Source organism: Hippoglossus hippoglossus, chromosome 13 (assembly GCF_009819705.1).
Source record: "Hippoglossus hippoglossus isolate fHipHip1 chromosome 13, fHipHip1.pri, whole genome shotgun sequence".
Taxonomy (NCBI): Eukaryota; Metazoa; Chordata; class Actinopteri; order Pleuronectiformes; family Pleuronectidae; genus Hippoglossus; species Hippoglossus hippoglossus.
The window spans coordinates 20,033,023-20,055,752 of record NC_047163.1 but is presented as its reverse complement, the minus strand read 5'-3'; the positions used below and the strand labels follow the sequence as shown (position 1 = coordinate 20,055,752).

General features: G+C 40.6%; 1 protein-coding gene across 2 annotated transcripts in view; it reads left to right on the top strand.

Moving 5' to 3' along the window:
* sez6b (seizure related 6 homolog b) overlaps window positions 1–22,730 on the top strand; it is a 182,923-nt gene that overhangs the window by 81,043 nt on the left and 79,150 nt on the right. The window lies entirely within an intron of this gene.

Sequence of the window (22,730 nt, the reverse complement as noted above, 5' to 3'; positions counted from 1 at the left end):
TCCATATCAATAAGTCTGCTGTTGTTGTAGACTGTCATGCCCACCTGCACTGCACTGGAGTTACCCCTATTCCCCAATGAGCAGATAGTATTTATACTATACTGGCGTATTTATACTCATTCTCTGCTAGATTGTATTATTTTCTTTCCTCACCACCTTATGCCTTCTCCTTTTGCCTTTGGACTGTTTCATCTCCTGGCCTGTTACCAACCATTGCCCATGTCATTAATTTGCTTCCTGTTTGCCCTTGCCTGGTCCTACCTGCTGAGCCTTGATAAAGCTGAACTGTTTTGAAATTTGAATCATTTTCTCTGAGTAATTATCTTGAGTCCTCCTGAACCTGAGGTGTGACACATGACCTAAGACTATTTTAAAATTTTAGCTGCCAAAGGGTTGTGAAAGTGAAATTTTTTTTTTTACTTTTACTACATTTACAAAAAGTTGCTTTGCCTTGTAATTGTGGTTGGTTTGGGGTAGATTGATACCCCTTCAAAATTAAATCTACAACTTAGTGAGAAAAAATAAAGGGGTCCAATACGACCAAGGAATAACTTATACCAGCATATAGCTGCTATGGAAGTGCAGTGAGGGTGTCCAGTGTCACCTCCACAAATGTTGTTTGGCCTGTAGACAATGACAGGTGCTCCAAATGATTACAGCCACTCTATTCACTCTAGGACATTCAGTGTCATTTTAAAGCATCTGACCTTTTTGGGGAGGCTTATGTGATGATTTAAGTAGTGCCCTTGTCTGCACCTGAAAACCCTCATTCACATGATTAACTCCAAGAGCTTTGCTTCCTGCTGCTCATAAAATATACAATGGCCATTACGCTGCTGAACCTCCAGATGTCTGGCCCAATATATTTAGGATAAAAAATGAATATGAGGTTGCAAATCATCGTCAATGATGTCTCCCAGCTGCTTCCTGTCACTGATGTGGAGAGGAAGGAAAAGGAAAAGAAAGGAAGGGGAAAACGGTGTCAGAGAACCAGACAGTGAAAGGAATAGAGAAGTGGTTGAGGCCAAATAGAAAATTAGAATGGAAAGACACGATGGGCACAGGGGGGTGTAGGTTCCTTTTTAGAAATCAAAAAGGAAAGAAAAAACTGAATCTTATTAACAGGGATATTGTCCGGAAGACCGAGGGGCTTGAAAATGCTGTCCTCGTAGGGACTGGTAGCTTTTGATGTGTATTCTGATTCCCAGCTATTAAACAGAAGCTAATACTCCACCATAGCTGGAAGGGCCCAAATTCCTCTTGCCTTAGATCATGCATCTACTAGAATTGTGCCTATACACTACCTACATATTTTGAACCTTTTGACCAGATTCCCAGATTAGGAATAGGGCCATCATCTTCTCACATAGCCAGAAAACAATACAAAGGCCTAAAATTGGTGTCTGACATGCAGCTATAGATCAATTGACGTATTTCTTCAATCACTGTGAAACAAGTTCCATCCTGTAAACTAGTCCTTGTTCCACATGGAAAGGAATTAAACCCTAACCATATACTTTAAGTTTATGTGCCGAACCATGATCCTCCCTGGACCTTAACCATACCACATGGCACAGATAGTACTGGAGATTTGTTGTAAGAAAGGGTAGACTAAGTATTACTAAGTTTAATACCTATACAGGCCACAACATACAGATCTTACCCTCAGAGAAAGAATGCAGGAAGTCTTTGCAGTAGTTCTGCAGTTCTGACCCACTCACAGTTCCCTCCAGACACAATGCACTGCCAGCTGATAGCTCAATGTTGGTTGTCCATCATTGTCTGTCATGGACTCAATGAAAGATTTGCAGCATGCTTGTCTCCTTCTTCTTTTACACTCTGGTGTCAGATCTTTTGACAGTTAGCAACCAATCAACAGGACAAATCACCACATGATCGTGAAATTACCATATGTAGACCTTATAAAATGGTTGTCATTGAATTAAAAAATATTATGTTGGTAAATATAATCTTGAGTTTTGCCAAAATGTCCTATGATTGCCTTCCTGTCTGGTCATAGGGTTATTCAACCATTATTCTCAGGAAAACAGATGAATGGTAACATCACTCACTACTGATGGATTTGGGCAAAACAAAATGGGGAATGGGCTAAAATTACCAAAGTGTCAGGCCGAAGGAATGAGATGAAACAAAATTGGATGCATTGGATCTGATCATCAGACCACAATAAACCCTCCTTCCCCAGGTGCAATGACACCCTTGGGTAAAATAAAATGAGTAGAATTGGGTAAAATGTGATGAGTGGAAAGTCGATGAATGAGAGTGGAGAAGATTGGGAACGGAGGGTGAGAAGAAAATCAATCGGGGAAAGAGAAGAAAAAGATGAGAAGAGGTGAAGAGGTAAGGAAAGCATGTTAAAAGAAGGGGAGAACATCCAGATCAATTAAGGGGGAAATGAGGAGCAGAAAGAGGACAGGTGGGGGATGGAACAGGGAGGAGAGGATAAAGAAAGAAGAGTGGGAAAAAGAGGAGGAAAATATCTGATATCTGAATATATATATATATATATATATATATATATATATGCAGTTCTCTCTCCTCTGCAGTTTACATTCATTATTAAAAGTGACTCCAGTGAAAAAAAGTGACTCCGCAGATGGTGCAGCGGTAAATTAATTGCTCATGGATTATCTGTCCGTTCCTTTAGTTTGTGTACGAACCTCTTTAAATGTGCCTTGGTTAAAATGTCTATCAGCGTCTATTACCTTAATTGAATTGAGTTCCTTTCTTGGTTATGTGGATTCTAAATGTTGGAGCTGCATCAGAGATGTCAGATGCTCCAGGGAGGTCAGTCTGAGCTTTCAATATACTACGAGATAGCTTCTAATTTGTCTTATCAAGAAATCACACTCATTAATCTACTTCAAAGGTCTTTATTAGCCCTGGCAAATCACAGGTACCTAATTTGATTGTCTCTTTATACAAGATAAGCGAGATTTTACTGTGATGCAGGACTGTGATAAGAGGGATTACTGGGTATAGTTTGGACCCTTTTACCATGTAAGAAAACCTGCAGCGGTAGTGGTACAGTAAAGCTCTTATATCTCCCACTCAGGGGAATTGTGGGATTATAGAAGCAGATACGATAGTCCAAGTCTGAGGCCTGAGGTTACTCAGAAATTGTGGCAAAGGCAGAGACAATTTCGTGTTAAATAGATATTTGTAAGGACTTGGGACACTCGGCTTGAAACTGGAACAATCCCAGACAAACCAGGATCCAGTGTCCAGTGTCTGGTCAACTAAGGTTCAGCAGAAACATAGATACTGTGCTTCTATGTCATGATCGAGATGCTGACAACAACCTCTAAAGTGGTAAGAAATGACATGCATGTTTAAACAACCATGTCTGTTATAAGTGAAAGACTGTGTTTCACAGATGAATGACACAGCAGTGTGACTTTTTCAGTTATTTCTCTTTCCAGTCATGGCTACAGGATCATTTGATCTTGTGTTTTTTCTAAAGATCTGAGTGAAAAACATTTACTGTCCACATTTCAAGTTAAATCATCCGGAAAAACACAGATAAGATATTTTTATTTTTTTTAAACAATTTCCTGACGTCCAAATATTGTTACTGTCTTGAAAAATATTTTTCCTGACACAGTTGTCAGGAAAATGACAACTGTGATGGTCTGAAAGTAACCAAGACAGTTGCTTTGTGCTTGGTACCATTTTGTGTCACTTTGTAGTTAGTGTAAGAAGGGCACCTTTGAGTGACTGCAACACAAGGCATTAAAGCTATTTGGTTTGGAATAGTTGGTTTTAAGAAAACCCATGAGCTGTTGGGAAACGTAAAGAATAGTAGTCTCCTCTCGTTCCAACTTCAAAATGCTCCTTTCAAGGTTTTCGAGGGTATGCCAACAATGTCACAGTTATTCAGTTTGTTCCTGACAAACATGAGTTGTAAATCACATGGCTACGAGAGCTCCTTTTCAGGGACACATAAACCTGGGCTGTTTAGGCATTAGATCAAACCACTGGTGCTTCCATTTATTTTGACGAGATGAGTTTCAAAGAAGATGGTATTTTATTGTGAGAATCTTCTATAAAGTATCAACAGTGGGGGATTTTCCAGCAGTTACTTTGGTGGATGCATACTGTATTGCCTACTCTAACCTAGTCAGAAAGAACACAATCTTTTTTAAACACATATAGTCTGCTAACAGCGAGGACTCATGTCGACTCATTGATTTGTGGTGGATGTAGGTTCAATTCCAGGTCTTTTCTTTGTTTTAATGGAGTCCCCCTTCTCGACTGTTCCGAAGGAATGAACATGTTTCTGTTTGCATCAGCTCTGATGATCGACTGCAGATCTGGACAGGCTGTCTGATGAAATGCATTAGTAACAAGGCAATTTTCTATTCCAGGCTATACCACTGCATGTACAGGACTATAGCACCTTCTCACTGAGCAGGTCCTGAGGGTCTGCTGGCCTGAACTCTCAGTGTATGAATCTGGGTTGGGACTGCACTCAGAATGTGTGAAAAGTGCTGTCGGCAAAGGAGAGAAGAGAGTTCATCACCCTAGCGTGGCAGCCCTGGGGTGAGCTTTGTTCAATCTCCTCTCCTTCACCTGGCCGAGCCCCCCCGAAATGCGTAGGAGCTCTGGGGTCGCAATGCTTATCTCAGGACTTAATAAGACCTCGTGGCAACAAAAAGGCTGCATTACGTTGAATAGCTGAGACAGGTGCTGGTACTGTGCAAGAACATTTCTGCAGGGATAGTCGTCATTGCAACAAAGTTTTAATAATTAGCAACATGATTGTGAGGTATTGAATTATTTTTTATCATGGAAGAATAGATACTTTTATTTTCATGTCAATCAATCAATCAATCAATTAATCAAATTTTATTTGTGTTGCTCATATTCACAAATTTGTCTCATGGGGCTTAACAAGGTGCAACATCCTTCATCCGAAAAATTACCAAAAAACCAACCCATCCCTCATGGAATTATTCAAACACATTAATCAAAACAAATATTCCCCAATGTAGTGATACGGAAAAGGAAATCTAGTCTCTCACATGTTAGTTCATAAGGGGGGATGTTTCCCTTCACAAAATGCCTCAATTACAAAAAAGGAGTGATGTAAATTAACCCACAAAAAAAAAAAGCTCTTTATACACTAAACGTCCTTTTGTGCACCGTACAGAGAAAGTGTTGTCCAACATTGCTGCATGGGTAAAGGAATGGACATGGCAAAATGGTATATCTATCAAATACTTTATACATGTATGTAATTTTTGTTAGCATACACACGACCACTAGTAATAATAATATTGTGCATTCCAAACTTGCTTAAGAGTGAGTAGAGAGTATATGGAGTGTAGAGGTTGCGTGTTCTTTGTGGTGTTGGGACATGGTTTTTGGGAAACCAAAGTTCGGCCTCCATGTTCAGTCAAAGCCTGAAGCCGCATGTTCCTTTGTTCTGGAGAAAACCAGAACTCAGGGGGAGACTGAGTTCTTTTTCCCCTTTCCACGGACGGGTAACACAACTGGGCTAAATAATTATACTAGGCTAAGCAAGACTGTTTATTCGATTCTGTGTGATGTTTATAAGTTTGATTTGTGGTGTTGTGATATTGTGGTTACAAGTTGTTGAGAAAGTTAATGTTAGTTATGCTCTTCAGTCCTTCCTTGCATGCATCTAGCAACTTTCTCTAATTTGGCACACACACAGACACACGCATAACTCTTCATCTACTTAGCTCGGACCCCCGCTACATGTCGTAAGGATTCCAATAGGGGGGGGGAAGGGTGTTATCTTCAGAGTGGCCAGCCGCCATTTGGGAAGCACATAGACACACACATGCATACTCACATACCTATCTTTGTTTAGTAAGTACACTGTTAGTAATTTGTGTTTTTATACTTTATTATATTCATAATAATGTTTTTCATTCACAAATGTTTTTTTATTAATGTTGCATTAGTGAATTTTGCCAACCTCTACACTGTCAAGAACTCCATATCCTTCAACTTAGCTAACTATCTATATGGTAATTTTGGTCATAGTTATTAATTTAATTGTTAATCAGAGTTCCAAATTTGTAGTTAGTACTTTTATGAGACTTAATCAATAAATTGGCTATCTTTTCCCTTCCTTTGAAGGGTGGTGCCCTGAGGTAACTTTAATCAATTAAAGCTATTATTTAATATTAATAATAAAATATTAATATTTAATATTTTATTTTGATAACCAAATTTATTGAATGCCAAAAGGCACACCATTTTATGGTATCACGTTTAATGCATCATGGCACAACAGTGGTCTCTCACATCCTAAAATAATTTTGAATGCTAGTCTCACTTGTCCTGTACGGGTGAGTTGCAGTTTCAGCCACTCTTCTTCTTTTATTTATATTTAGAGGTCATGCAGATTATTTTGTAACTATAATTTAACACTTATTTTCAAGTGTCACATAAGCATAATATATATTATATATTTCATACACTCTACATTTGTAACGTGCATATGCATTTATTTAATATTTAGTTATAAGAGTATCTTCTCTGTAGAGCACTCTGGACACTATGTGTGGGTTGTAAATGGGTCTATAGGTCAATTGGCTTCAGTATTGATACTGCTGTGAGCTGTGACACAGTGTGTTGTGATTACTCTGACAGTCCTCTTGTTTAATGAGAACCTTCCCGGTATGTGTGTGCAGCCCAAGCATGAATCCCAGCTGACCATATAAAGACCAAAGCCAAGGCCAAATAGCACTCTCCCTGAAGAGAGCTCCAAACAGATACAAACAACAGTCAGCAAAGGTTTGGCCGCGCATAGTGCAGGGTATTGACTGATGGATCAATAACCTCAACTGCTTTAGCTGAGCCAGACTCCACCTCAGTTCAATAAAGCACAGTTCTATCTTCAGTCCCTGTCTGGGCTGATGGCAGAGATTGATTAGGGGGCATTTGTCAATGCTGAGACAGTTTCCAAGAGAAATAGGTAACATACACATCCTGTGGAAGCAGCTGCCCCATCGCTTTTAGCTATTTTCCTGAAATATGTGCGGGCTTCTCTGCTTAGTGGTTAGATTGTAATAATGAGCCTTCGTTGTGTATTATGAATGGCTGAGCTCGCGTGCTGTTGCTGTAAAACCATTGAACCGTGTTTGCATGCCGAGGCCTGTAGGTTTATCGTGTCGTCGCCCTGGACTAATCATCCCACGCATGCTAAACGATGAAGGCGCCGAGAAACGAGACAGAAACGACACACTTGTGAAGGACACCTGAAGGAGAGGATAATTAATTCAACCTTAGCTGCACACAACCACTACACTGCACCACGCTACATTATGCATAAGCTGCATTACCATAAACATGTGTATCTTTACCCTTTGGCTCGTTCATTACTTTGTGCTGCGTCAGAAGAGGAGAGGTTCACTTGGGTTTTCCTTCAAAGAGTTAATTGCAATGGAAACACTACGGGGAAAAAAAGTTCAACACAAATTCACAAGACTGTAGCCACAGGCTAAACTTTGCACAGTGCAGTAAAGAAACACACTTAATTCCCTCTTTCATTCTGCTGCTGTGTGTGCACAGCAGAGCATCCAGTTGTGAAAAGGAAAGCTGTTAAGTCATTGAAAGCTATTAGTGGCTTGCCAGTTTCTGGGTTTTTTTCACTCCACCAATACCCATACAACATTCTGCAAACTACATTCTGCATTAGATTTACATTAAATGGCAACACTCGGTGGCAGTGATCAGTATGACCTCCATGTACTGCAGTGGTAAAGTGAAGGGGCGGAGGATGGGCTTGTAAAGCATTCACCTTCATCAGCATCCTGCGTTTGTGTCGCACCTCAAAGTCAGCTTCTACATTTTGATTATTTGCTCATGGCCACCATTTGATAAAACCTTTACCCAAAGTGCTGGAGGTCAGGTATAGCACGTGGCCATTTATACTATGACTTTTCATACAGGAGAGCTGCAATTTATACCTTATAATTAACTATAACTAATCTTAACTGCAAAATGCCCTACGTGTGTTTTTTTGCCCTCACCACAGTCCCTAAACCAAACCCCTACCAGGGGCTCCGTTACTTTTCAGCCCCAAACCTCCCAAAAAATTGAAAAAAAAACATCCCACTGTCCCTAGAGGAAGTAACTTTAAGGTAATTCACAAAAAAGAAAGAACAATGTGTCCTATTTTGCTGTAAACTAACCTGCTTCAACTGATGCATTAATAAATAGTAATAAACAACAAAACTATGCGAGGAGTTGTATAGTAGAGGGGTTTCATGAATAATGAGTAACATGTATTTGGAGCTGCAGCTACTGCGTGTCAAACAGTAGCTGTCAGTCATCCGAAGCAAAACTAAAAGTTATAGGCAAACCACTGCAGGACACAGTATAAAATCTCTGAGAATGTATCTGCTGAAACATTTGGACTGTCAGAAACGGTGATTGCTAATCCTGAATGAGTCCATTAAAGGCTAACAGTCAACATTAATCAAAAAGGACATTGTTATTGGGTAATGTCTTACATTTCAGTCAGCACAAGTTCACTATAGATGCGGTAGATGTAGTTATCCATCTGCAGAGATTCCTTAAGAACAAGGTCACAGCTCAACCATCCACTCCATTGTCCCTCCCCTGCCCTTGTGCCTGTGCCATCCACAGTGCTTTACATCACTCAGAGATGACAATCTAATGAAAGGTCCTTGTACCGAGCTCATGGCGCCTTCAAATGCATTCTGCCAAATAGCTATTAAAATGCCCCACATTCTGTGATTGCCTCTCAGAGAGGAGGAAATTGGAGAAGGCAATAGATTGGGGCGCAGGATTAAAAACAGTGGAGGGGTTGATTAGATTGCAGCAGTCTGTCAGGATCTCATTGACCAGAGGAAAGGATACAGTGTTAGGCAGCCGCCCAGCGGGCCCGCACTGCATGAATATATACATTTCATCATTCTCACACAGCCAACTTTTTTCTCACTCAGGATGCACTGTGTCAGTGTATCAATTCTACAAATTTTACTTTACAGTCACTGTTAGCTGTGCTTCCTTGAATATCTGAGGTGTTACATGAGAATATTTAGAATTTAGAATAATGATTGCATTAGCTATTGAAGGTTATAACAGAAAAATGATAGCTATTGGATAAAGACCTGTATGCAACAAAATAGATATCATCTATAAGGCTCAGATAAACAAGGAAGCCACAAACATATTCATTTCATAAACTAATGTTTAAGTGTGTTTCAGCTGTGAAGAATGAAATGTGCCACAATGTTAATTTGGAAATGTAAATTATGTTGAATTTAACACAAAAAGCCTTTATAATGGTCCAGGGCGTTTCCAAGCCACCTTCATTCGCTTGTGCCTTCCAGCTATGATACAGTAGTAGCTCAGCTATCTCGCAGATAATAACTTCTGAGAATTTACAGCATTTCAAAGCTAGTTTGTGAGAGAAGCAGCGTTTATCAGATGTGAACTGTGATGTAAGTTTATACAAATTTTTCCTTTTTTCGTTCCAAACTTGGTTTTAGTTCCGCTTTCATAATTGTTTTGCCTATTTTTTTATGATAAACTCCAAATCAACAGCAGCTCTCAGTCCTGGGCAGCAGGTAGGCCCAACCAGAGGCAATTTGAATTCTCACAGGATACATGAATGGCATTGACGGAGGGGAGGGGGGTGCAGAAGCTCAGCAGAATCACTGCAGTTCGATCGACATCCTACACGTCAGCATATTAATTTAGCAAATGGCATTTATTCAAATAGCAAGATGTCTGAAATTACAAAACCGTAATCACTTCAAATGCTACTGACTCTGACCTCATTTTGACCAGCTACAGTGTTACATTACCCTGAAGCTATTACATCACCAGTCGGTTGGTTTTCTAGCCCCTGGTTTGAGAGGCACTGCAGTGGAATACTGTTGTATCTGTTCAAACTCCCATGATGCATAGCCCACACTCAACCAGGCCAATCTTCCTTTCATCTGTGGAAAAGCTGCCTCTCCCTCACGACTCCAGTGTTTACGCTCAGACAGTGAGCGGCTCAATGAACAGCAGTCAAACAGCTCCATAGACAGCAGCGTTCAATAAAACAACCCGTGCACTCCTCCGCCACTGCCCTGGAACAAGTCTATTGTAGTGCCAGGGCTCTCTCTCTCTCTCTCTCTCTCTCTCTCTCTCTCTCTCTCTCTCATAGACAATACTTTAAATAATTGAACTTTTAACTTTAAAAATGTTGTTTCTCTCTTTCAGTTTAGAAAAGCTTTATTGTATTAAATAAGCTCAGTGTTGTGAGGACTGATTCCTACCATTAATAGCCTATTCAGAATCAAAACAACAATTATGAATTGAACTATATATGTATGATATCAACAATGATGATATAAGTTACCATGTAAAGACAAACTCGTCCCAACAATGTGCCTCTAGATTTCAGGAGTTCTTTCTTTACTCTTGTCAGTGTGGAAAAGCCCTAGAGACACAGAGACTAGTTCAGTCTTGTTTTGAGATAAACTATGTATTACAACAACTGTTGAATATATAATTTAGTGGTGTTGTCGCTCTCCTCCCAGGATATGTACAGTAAATATACAATAGACACACTGAATACTGAAAACCAAGGAATGCATAAAATAAATTAAAAAAAACAAATTAGACACATATATCATGATGTAACAATGAAACCCAAAGTGTATGAATAAAATGTAATAGACAATGTATCAATAATTAAGAAAATATTTAGAAAAACAAACAAAAATTGTTTATGCTATAGGTCACAATAAGTGAACAAAAGATATGACTATAGTTTAAAATGTAGTATACATGATGTAAAATATTTTTTTTCTATGTAAAATACATAAAAAAGTACATAATGAAAATATCAAACTATATGTCACAACTGAACCAAATGTAGTACATGATGTCGAGATGAAAAAAAACAAAGGAGCAGCGAGTAACGCTGTCGATCTCCAGGAACAAATATGCTAAGGAATCAGAATCATATGAACAGTCACATACATTTTTTACATGCAGACACTTTTAAATCTTTTATCAGATGGTATTTTGTAGTCAACAATATTGCATCACCCTAACACTTGCTTTTTGTCAGACACACTCCTTCTCTTTTCTCGTCTAGCTCCAACCCTCATAATTTCCCTCCTATGAATTTATTGTTTGTGCCAGAGTATTCTATTGGCCATTATCCACTCTGTTGCTGTAATATGATAATGCGCTTTTCTTTGTTAAGAATTAAATATAAATTAAATCATGACTTCTCCAGGGAGAAGAGAGATCAGTGATGAGTGCTTTCTTCCCCAGCAATGTTTTTCTCTCCTGTCTGGCTCATCCACGTCCTCAGAAAAACCAGCATAGACTTGAGAGAGGTTCAATTATAGGATTTCCATGTGGAGCCTCACTTAACATCACCGTGGGGGAGCAGAGAAACATGGAGTTGCACTTAATTTGGCAACAGGGGAGTCGTGACTGTATCATCTGGTGATTGTTCCTACCGCCGTCAGCCTGGGCGATGGTGTGAAAAACACGCAGTGACACTGATTGGGGTTGCTCTTGACTCGGTATTGTGCTGCTCCCCAGAAAAAAGCAAGTGGGGCAAGAGCTGGATGTGAGACTGCTGCTGCAACCACTGGGTTTTGATCAGTCCTGTGATGAAGGGGCATTTCTGGAATGACTCTAGCATGAAGCTATACACCAGCTAAGGGTGTAAGTTGCTGCTCATGTGGCTGTGGCTAGATTTCAGCACAGCTACATTGACAAAGGTCATAGTGAAAAAAATCAATTCATACACCTTAGCATTTTACTTATTTACTTTTGCATAAATGCCATTTTTCATTCAGGACTTTTACTTATAAAATTGCTTGTTGGTAAATTTTCTTAAGAAAAGGATCTGACTACTTATTTCACCACTGACCACTGATTAATTTTTCATCTTTGGCACGTATACCTTTGAGGGTCACCGAGGGGCTGTAGCTCATCCCAGCTGAAGGGAGAGGCAGGGACGCCCAGGACATGTCGCCTGTCCATCACAGGGCTGATATACAGGGACAACCATCATGCTCACATTCAAACCTAATCCTAATTAACCGTAACTGCATGTCTTCGAAGCTGACATACCCGGAGAAAACCCTCACAGACAAAAGGGAGAACATGCAAACTCCACTGAGAAACAGCACGTGGTCAGCACGTTCAAACCCACAACCAGGACCACTGCACCACCATGCTGCCCACTGATCACTGACCTTAATGCTTTACAAATGCTTTCTCTTCATGTAGCTGCAGACGATGCAGAGCTTTTTAGAAACAGTGCAGAGTGAAGTTAGAAAACCTGGTTTATCTGGAATAAATATTTTATACATGTGTCTCTGTCTGTGTCAGTCTTTTAACACAAAAACTAATTACAAAAGTTATTGAGTGGTGGTTTGACGCGGTTGCCAACCCTGCTGTAGTTTATCAGAGGACATAGGAGAAATCACTTTTAACTCAGTCCGAAAAGTGGCGCTTGGCATGCTGCCCCCCCAGCCCAACTAACACACTGATCCCTTGTTTATTCAATTTTCATTAATATTCAACTTATGGCATGTCCAAATTTTCAAAAGATGATGGGGTCACGAAACATGTGTTCCACATACAGACAGACAGATGTTTGTAGAGTTAGTAGATGGATCTTTTGAAGGCTGAATAGTTAACATTATTTTTCAACTCACTATCATCTTCCCTATTCACTCTTTGGTCATTGCTAGGTTTCTTGGTGTTTAACTGCCACGTCGGTGAATCAGTGGAAAATCAAGAAGCACTGTCATTTGTAACTGGTCATCTGCTCCTCACCCACCTGCATGTACGTGGTGGCACGTGTGCACGAGAACGCAAATGCAAACAAAACCTCCTCAAACATTTTTTAATAAAAATGGAAAGAATAATGTTTTGTTCTTATATCTAAAATCAAGTCATATCTTTAGGGAATCAAGTTTCACAGCAGTCGAGATTAGTCATTAGGTTTTGGACTCTGCTAGACTCGACCTGTGTACTGAGACCTTAACTGGGCTTTATCCACCGGATGTTTACAGATCAGGTAGTGGGAACTTTTACCTCTACTCCACACAACAGAGACTACGGGTGTGTTCTTGAAAGGAGGCATACGCTTGAAAAGCTGGAGAGTGACGAGTGAAGGACACAAGCCTGTTCCAACCTTCTCTCTCTCTCCAGAGTCTCTTTGCCCTCAGCTCCGCCTTTTGTAAGCGCCCATTGTTGGCTGAGGATTTGAGGCATGTGTTTGTGGCTGAGGTAGGCCTTTTAGATGTGCACCGTGCAGCACTGCACTTAGAAATTCTCTCCGCCGGGGTTTTTCTGATGTGGGTGTTTTTTATTCTGCTTTAGGTGAGCCACGCTTGATGGGTCAGCTATCAGCTCTTTGCAGCCCTGCACATAAGGCTTTTGATTCACCACTTGAAGACACACACTCATGCTAGCTCTCTCTCTCTCTCACACACACACACACACACACACACACACACACACACACGCTTATATATACATGTACACATCAGTGGCTGTACTCACACCTTTATGCACAGTCCCCTTCCTCTTGCCCTTGACTTTTCATTTTGCTTTTTAGAAACTCCTGTCTTCCCAGCCTTTACTCACGCTTCCCTGAGGATCCTTTATACATAAAAACAAACTGAAAAATAGGATTTTTCTGGCTTGGTGACAGAGTGATCATGAAAACCCAAGCAGAGGTAATACTTTAAGGAACAAAAGGGAAACTAAATTTGAGGGATGGCGACAAAGATTGCAGCTGTCAGAAGTCAAGGCTGAACTGAATGCACAGTGTTAATAAAGTACCTGTAGGCTTGTTTCTGCTCTGAGTTGTTTCATTGATTAGAACTCGGCTTGTGTTAACACTTTATTGACACAGTGAGAAAGATATAGCAGCTCAGCTAACCTCACAGGAACACTGAGGAGAATGGGAAAACTGCATAAGAAATCAGTTTCTCTGTAAAATCTATTCCTGAAGTACTGTTTTGGAATAATGGGAGATGATTTGAATAGATTGTGTGAGTTTTGCAGGTCACAGAAAATACAAAAATAACAATAATTGAAACTCATGTGAAAATAAAACAGTTGGTTTTCCTAACTTCAGCTCATTATTTTCCCGTCTGCTGTCAAGTCATTCAAGATTCTCACAAAACTGGACACAATATGACAGACAGTATATTCAAAGGTTATTGAAGGTTAAGTACTCGTATAAATAACATTTAGCAAATGTTTGCCATTAAAAATCCAGTAAAACAGGATTAGTTTGGTACAGAACAGATGTGACTCCTACTGACCACTCTCTTAAAGGCAGGTGATAGCTACACAACATTTATAATCCTAAATATAGTTACAACTTTTGGGCCATTTCAAGTAAAGTTGTGCTTCATACAGAGTATGAAGTAAGTAGTTTTCAAAATGATAAAGCAAGAGCAGAAAGCTGCCTATGGGAGAAAATCAAGACATTTTGAAGCAAAGAGTAGAAGAAAAAATAATCAGCCATTCCACAAAGAGTGGAAATAGCCAATACAACAATGGTGAATGTCTTTCAAAATGTAAAAATATTGGTGTACTGAACAACAGACATTGGACAGGTCGGCCAAGGACAGCAGCAGCAGCTGTGAGAGCTGTGGAAAAAAAGCTAAAATAATTGACAGTGACGTCAACCACCATCATCCACAAGGCAGGAGTGAAGGTTCACAGTCAACTGTTGTGCACATCCCCAAAACTGTAACTACGCATTGAGGTGACGCGGACCGCAAGAGCTGTGATTGGTCCACTTGGTAGCATTTTCAACAGACCCTGCACCATTTTTGAACTGAGTTGAAGGAACGCACACGGACGATGTCTTTCTTTTCTTCGTTGCAGTTCTTTAAGAAAACTGAATTGCTCTTCAACATCTATCAGCTCCAACTCCAACACGATCCGCTTAGTAACACTTGCCATTGTTCTGAAGTAAACAGTGACGCCAGAGAATTTGTAAATAAGTGGACCAGAAACCGGAAGACACTCAACACCAGCATAGAAACTCTACCGCCACTAGCATTCTGGCGGTGTAATTGCAGCACGACTCACATTCACCTTGGCTTTAGGAGAGCCGAAACATAGAGGTCAGACCACAACATGAAAACCACTCATCAGCAGGACAAATTTAGAAGGACAGACTAGAACTGGCAAATAGTAAAAGCTCTGGAACAAAGTTTTGTCAACCGGTGAGACCAAGATACACTTCTGCCAAATTGTGGAGAAAGAAATTATCTGATCATGATCCAGAACATAAAAGTTAATCACGGTCACTCTCTCATGTGATGTAACTCGTGATGTCAGCAGCAGAAATAATTCAGAAGGCTGCACTAACACGTTGTCATCATGCGGCAGGACATTGACCCGGACACACTGCACAACAATCAACACAATCAATCAATCAAATTTTATTTGTATAGCCCAATTCACAAATCCCAATTTGTCTCATAGGGCTTAAGAAGGTGCGACATCCTCTGTCATTAACCATGAACAGGAGTAAAGAAAACCAGCCCGAAAAAAAACAGGGGGGAAATTGTCTGATATAGATGAAGGGAGCAACACTGACGATTGACATAGAGAAGTTATTGCCAGTAATGGTAGAATCCACGATCCAGCATCACAATCTCTGAGGAGAGGAGCCACCAGAGACAAACAAGAGTTAGAATGACACTCACTATTGGGTACATACCTTTGCCAAGGAGATATGCACCCAATTTAAATTGAATCAAGCCACACCAAATTTCATACAACAATAGATACCAGTAAAAGTGTGCTTGGTTTCTTTCAGAAAGATAACTGCATTAATTAATGAGAAATTGACAAATATTTTGCAAATGTTATTTCTTGTAATGGAAAACAAGAAAAAAAGACCTGTATCGACCCCATAATTTCATCCACTCAAAAGGGGTTCTTAATTGGTAAAGTAGTTTTTACGTAATCCTCAAATAGATGCACAAACAACCTCCCAACTAGAAGAGGCTGCAGCAAAGTGAGAGAAAAGCTTCACTAATGAAAAATCAAACAGTTTGTTGAAATCAGTGGATCACAGCCTTGAAGTATTTACTGCAAGCAAAGCTTATGCAACCAAATATTCAGTTAAGTTATTTTAATTCAATACTTTATGTTTCTTCATTTTTGCTCGCCTAAAATGCTGTTTGATAGAAAAGAGGCAACATCCTGAATTGTTAAACACATCAACATGTAAATACCAGGGAAATAAAACTGAAACCCTGAATTTTTCTTTCATATTCATTTTCTGATTGTAAACCCAAATGTCTCCAGCGCACAACAAAAACAAAGGGACTGTCTTTTTCTTCCAATAGTTGTCAAGGGTATTAAATAGAATTATTTAAAAACAATATTGTTCGTCATGAATGTACCTATTGTCCCATAAATACTTGTGTGTTGAATGAATAACATTGTTATTGTCATTCATCTTTTTTCAAACCAACTATTTAGATTTAACATGGTTTTGCCCTGGAACACTGTCACAACTATAGTTTACACCAGACCACCAAACTAACAACTTCTGAGGTTTTACTGAGATTTCATGTCATCCACTTGGTGATTTAAAGGACAAATAGGGTTAGTTTACCCCATTTAACTCTGTTTTTGGTCTCCACCAACTCCAAGCCAATGAAATTCCTATTAATTAAATATATCATCAGCTGCTAAATGCTCCACTGTGGTCACCAGCTTGTTAGCTAACTTTTTGGATCACCTGTTTGTTACATTGCAAAAATTTGAACTAATCATATCATAGTATTTATTTGTATTGCTTTAAGTAATTGGCAATGAATGACTACTTTTTTAAATCATGAATAATTTGCTAAGAAAATGCTCCAAATGTAAACATACATGCTATCTATGATCTAAATATGAAATCTATAAACGTTTCTCAAGTAACAACATTATTATGATTTGTTTCACTCCAACACTGTGTTAATTGATCAGGGCCATGAATCCTGTATCTATATTCAGAAAGACAGAGGTAGATGTTACTGTACTAGTTATATTTATTCACAAAATGTAACATATTTACAACATTCACATCATTAAAATATTTATAATATTGTACAAAGGGGGAACGGGGGAGGGGTTTGTTTTGAGGAGTAGGAAAAGGGTGAGGGTGGTGGGGCCAAGGAGGGAAGGAGTGGGTGAGGTAAGAATGGGTGAAGGGAAACGTCTAATCATCCCTCTCTTCTTTGAGCACTGATTCGCCTTTTTCTCCTTCTCCACCTCTTCTCTCTGCTCCAGCTCATCTCGGCCTCCACCTTTCTGCAGCTCAGTCCCATAGTTGGAGTCGTCTCCTCCTGCTTCACCTCCAGCCCCGACTCTTCCTATGCTCCTTTTCTTTTGTAGTGCGCAAGCCCGGGCAGCCGATGTAGGGAGTTCTCCTTTTTTTGGTTTCGCATGTGATGAGCTGGTTCTTGTTAATGAGCTTAACCATCGGCCTCCTCTGTCCGACCTCCAGCAGGTTGACCTGCCCCTTCGGAGCCTGTTTTTCCTTGTCGACCTCCACCTCTCTGCTCCAGCTTGTCTCAGGCTGAGGTGGCTCCTGGTGCAGACTTGCCTCCATCCTCTTGGACTTGGCCTGACACTCAGTGAGCTCGGCCATGCAGTCAATGTAGGCCCTCAAGCAAGCACGCCGTTTCGTGGTCTCTTTCTTTGTGAGACCATCTTTGTCATTCAACTGATGTTGCAGCTGCTCCAACTGCTCCTTCAGAGCCTGGATCTCCTTCTCCACCTCCACCTCTCTGCTCCAGCTTGTCTCAGGCTGAGGTGGCTCCTGGTGCAGACTTGCCTCCATATTCTTAGCCTTGGCCTGACACTCAGTGAGCTCGGCCATGCAGTCAATGTACGCCCTGAGGCGAGCACGCCGTTTCTTGGTCTCCTTCTTTATGAGACCATCTTTGTCCTTTAGCTGGTGTTCCAGCTGCTCCACCTGCTCCTTCAGAGACAAGTTTCCATTTTTAAGAGCCATAATCTCCCTGTTGGCTCGGAGGAGTTCGGCTTCTGCAGCAACCAGACACAATGTCTGGTTGCTGCATGTTTACAACAGAGAGCAGATCTATTTGTTGATGAAGCTCTTGGAACAGTTGATGCTCTATTTTCTCTTATCTGCTGAGTAGTTTGTTGTCTTTATGTTGGTTTGTGGTCGTCGAGGATCGTTCTCACAAGAAGTTTCCGTTCTCGTCAGGATCTAGAAGTCAAATGACGTTTGTCTGCAGGTGACAGGATGAAATAGTGTGTAAGATTTAGGTGAAATTGATCTATTGACAAACATTCAATATAAAACAATTGACACAGAGAGAGAGAGAGAGACACACAGAGAGACCCAGAGAGAGACACGCAGAGAGAAGGAGAGAGAGGGAGAGAGACAGACTGGCTGGTTTAAGAGAGTGAGAGAGAGAGACACAGAAAGAGTGAGACACAGAGAGAGAGACACACAGAGAGACCCAGAGAGTGAGAGAGACACAGAGACACCCAGAGAGTGAGACACAGAGAGAGAGAAAGACAGAGAAAGAGAGACAGACTGGCTGGTTTGAGAGAGAGAGAGAGAGAGAGAGAGACTCCCCTCCTGCTATGTGTGTATCTGGTTGCCATGGAAACTCAACTGAATGCACCTGTTCTCTCCCCACTGGGAAGAGACAAATCTAAACTCTGAGTGCAGCACTCAAACAACTATAATTCAAAAACTATAAGTCCTATCTGTGAAATAAAGACACCATGAGAATCCTAAGACGTTGCCAAACACACAGATATATTTGGGATTTGTGAGAGTAAAAAAATGGGACCGTGGGAGCGAGTTGATGCTCCTTCCAGAAATGTTTTCTCTGAAATAACATTAGACCCAATTGGTAGCATTTTCAACAGACCCTGCACCATTTTTGAACTGAGTTGAAGGAACGCACACGGACGATGTCTTTCTTTTCTTCGTTGCAGTTCTTTAAGAAAACTGAATTGCTCTTCAACATCTATCAGCTCCAACTCCAACACGATCCGCTTAGTAACACTTGCCATTGTTCTGAAGTAAACAGTGACGCCAGAGAATTTGTAAATAAGTGGACCAGAAACCGGAAGACACTCAACACCAGCATAGAAACTCTACCGCCACTAGCATTCTGGCGGTGTAATTGCAGCACGACTCACATTCACCTTGGCTTTAGGAGAGCCGAAACATAGAGGTCAGACCACAACATGAAAACCACTCATCAGCAGGACAAATTTAGAAGGACAGACTAGAACTGGCAAATAGTAAAAGCTCTGGAACAAAGTTTTGTCAACCGGTGAGACCAAGATACACTTCTGCCAAATTGTGGAGAAAGAAATTATCTGATCATGATCCAGAACATAAAAGTTAATCACGGTCACTCTCTCATGTGATGTAACTCGTGATGTCAGCAGCAGAAATAATTCAGAAGGCTGCACTAACACGTTGTCATCATGCGGCAGGACATTGACCCGGACACACTGCACAACAATCAACACAATCAATCAATCAAATTTTATTTGTATAGCCCAATTCACAAATCCCAATTTGTCTCATAGGGCTTAAGAAGGTGCGACATCCTCTGTCATTAACCATGAACAGGAGTAAAGAAAACCAGCCCGAAAAAAAACAGGGGGGAAATTGTCTGATATAGATGAAGGGAGCAACACTGACGATTGACATAGAGAAGTTATTGCCAGTAATGGTAGAATCCACGATCCAGCATCACAATCTCTGAGGAGAGGAGCCACCAGAGACAAACAAGAGTTAGAATGACACTCACTATTGGGTACATACCTTTGCCAAGGAGATATGCACCCAATTTAAATTGAATCAAGCCACACCAAATTTCATACAACAATAGATACCAGTAAAAGTGTGCTTGGTTTCTTTCAGAAAGATAACTGCATTAATTAATGAGAAATTGACAAATATTTTGCAAATGTTATTTCTTGTAATGGAAAACAAGAAAAAAAGACCTGTATCGACCCCATAATTTCATCCACTCAAAAGGGGTTCTTAATTGGTAAAGTAGTTTTTACGTAATCCTCAAATAGATGCACAAACAACCTCCCAACTAGAAGAGGCTGCAGCAAAGTGAGAGAAAAGCTTCACTAATGAAAAATCAAACAGTTTGTTGAAATCAGTGGATCACAGCCTTGAAGTATTTACTGCAAGCAAAGCTTATGCAACCAAATATTCAGTTAAGTTATTTTAATTCAATACTTTATGTTTCTTCATTTTTGCTCGCCTAAAATGCTGTTTGATAGAAAAGAGGCAACATCCTGAATTGTTAAACACATCAACATGTAAATACCAGGGAAATAAAACTGAAACCCTGAATTTTTCTTTCATATTCATTTTCTGATTGTAAACCCAAATGTCTCCAGCGCACAACAAAAACAAAGGGACTGTCTTTTTCTTCCAATAGTTGTCAAGGGTATTAAATAGAATTATTTAAAAACAATATTGTTCGTCATGAATGTACCTATTGTCCCATAAATACTTGTGTGTTGAATGAATAACATTGTTATTGTCATTCATCTTTTTTCAAACCAACTATTTAGATTTAACATGGTTTTGCCCTGGAACACTGTCACAACTATAGTTTACACCAGACCACCAAACTAACAACTTCTGAGGTTTTACTGAGATTTCATGTCATCCACTTGGTGATTTAAAGGACAAATAGGGTTAGTTTACCCCATTTAACTCTGTTTTTGGTCTCCACCAACTCCAAGCCAATGAAATTCCTATTAATTAAATATATCATCAGCTGCTAAATGCTCCACTGTGGTCACCAGCTTGTTAGCTAACTTTTTGGATCACCTGTTTGTTACATTGCAAAAATTTGAACTAATCATATCATAGTATTTATTTGTATTGCTTTAAGTAATTGGCAATGAATGACTACTTTTTTAAATCATGAATAATTTGCTAAGAAAATGCTCCAAATGTAAACATACATGCTATCTATGATCTAAATATGAAATCTATAAACGTTTCTCAAGTAACAACATTATTATGATTTGTTTCACTCCAACACTGTGTTAATTGATCAGGGCCATGAATCCTGTATCTATATTCAGAAAGACAGAGGTAGATGTTACTGTACTAGTTATATTTATTCACAAAATGTAACATATTTACAACATTCACATCATTAAAATATTTATAATATTGTACAAAGGGGGAACGGGGGAGGGGTTTGTTTTGAGGAGTAGGAAAAGGGTGAGGGTGGTGGGGCCAAGGAGGGAAGGAGTGGGTGAGGTAAGAATGGGTGAAGGGAAACGTCTAATCATCCCTCTCTTCTTTGAGCACTGATTCGCCTTTTTCTCCTTCTCCACCTCTTCTCTCTGCTCCAGCTCATCTCGGCCTCCACCTTTCTGCAGCTCAGTCCCATAGTTGGAGTCGTCTCCTCCTGCTTCACCTCCAGCCCCGACTCTTCCTATGCTCCTTTTCTTTTGTAGTGCGCAAGCCCGGGCAGCCGATGTAGGGAGTTCTCCTTTTTTTGGTTTCGCATGTGATGAGCTGGTTCTTGTTAATGAGCTTAACCATCGGCCTCCTCTGTCCGACCTCCAGCAGGTTGACCTGCCCCTTCGGAGCCTGTTTTTCCTTGTCGACCTCCACCTCTCTGCTCCAGCTTGTCTCAGGCTGAGGTGGCTCCTGGTGCAGACTTGCCTCCATCCTCTTGGACTTGGCCTGACACTCAGTGAGCTCGGCCATGCAGTCAATGTAGGCCCTCAAGCAAGCACGCCGTTTCGTGGTCTCTTTCTTTGTGAGACCATCTTTGTCATTCAACTGATGTTGCAGCTGCTCCAACTGCTCCTTCAGAGCCTGGATCTCCTTCTCCACCTCCACCTCTCTGCTCCAGCTTGTCTCAGGCTGAGGTGGCTCCTGGTGCAGACTTGCCTCCATATTCTTAGCCTTGGCCTGACACTCAGTGAGCTCGGCCATGCAGTCAATGTACGCCCTGAGGCGAGCACGCCGTTTCTTGGTCTCCTTCTTTATGAGACCATCTTTGTCCTTTAGCTGGTGTTCCAGCTGCTCCACCTGCTCCTTCAGAGACAAGTTTCCATTTTTAAGAGCCATAATCTCCCTGTTGGCTCGGAGGAGTTCGGCTTCTGCAGCAACCAGACACAATGTCTGGTTGCTGCATGTTTACAACAGAGAGCAGATCTATTTGTTGATGAAGCTCTTGGAACAGTTGATGCTCTATTTTCTCTTATCTGCTGAGTAGTTTGTTGTCTTTATGTTGGTTTGTGGTCGTCGAGGATCGTTCTCACAAGAAGTTTCCGTTCTCGTCAGGATCTAGAAGTCAAATGACGTTTGTCTGCAGGTGACAGGATGAAATAGTGTGTAAGATTTAGGTGAAATTGATCTATTGACAAACATTCAATATAAAACAATTGACACAGAGAGAGAGAGAGAGACACACAGAGAGACCCAGAGAGAGACACGCAGAGAGAAGGAGAGAGAGGGAGAGAGACAGACTGGCTGGTTTAAGAGAGTGAGAGAGAGAGACACAGAAAGAGTGAGACACAGAGAGAGAGACACACAGAGAGACCCAGAGAGTGAGAGAGACACAGAGACACCCAGAGAGTGAGACACAGAGAGAGAGAAAGACAGAGAAAGAGAGACAGACTGGCTGGTTTGAGAGAGAGAGAGAGAGAGAGAGAGA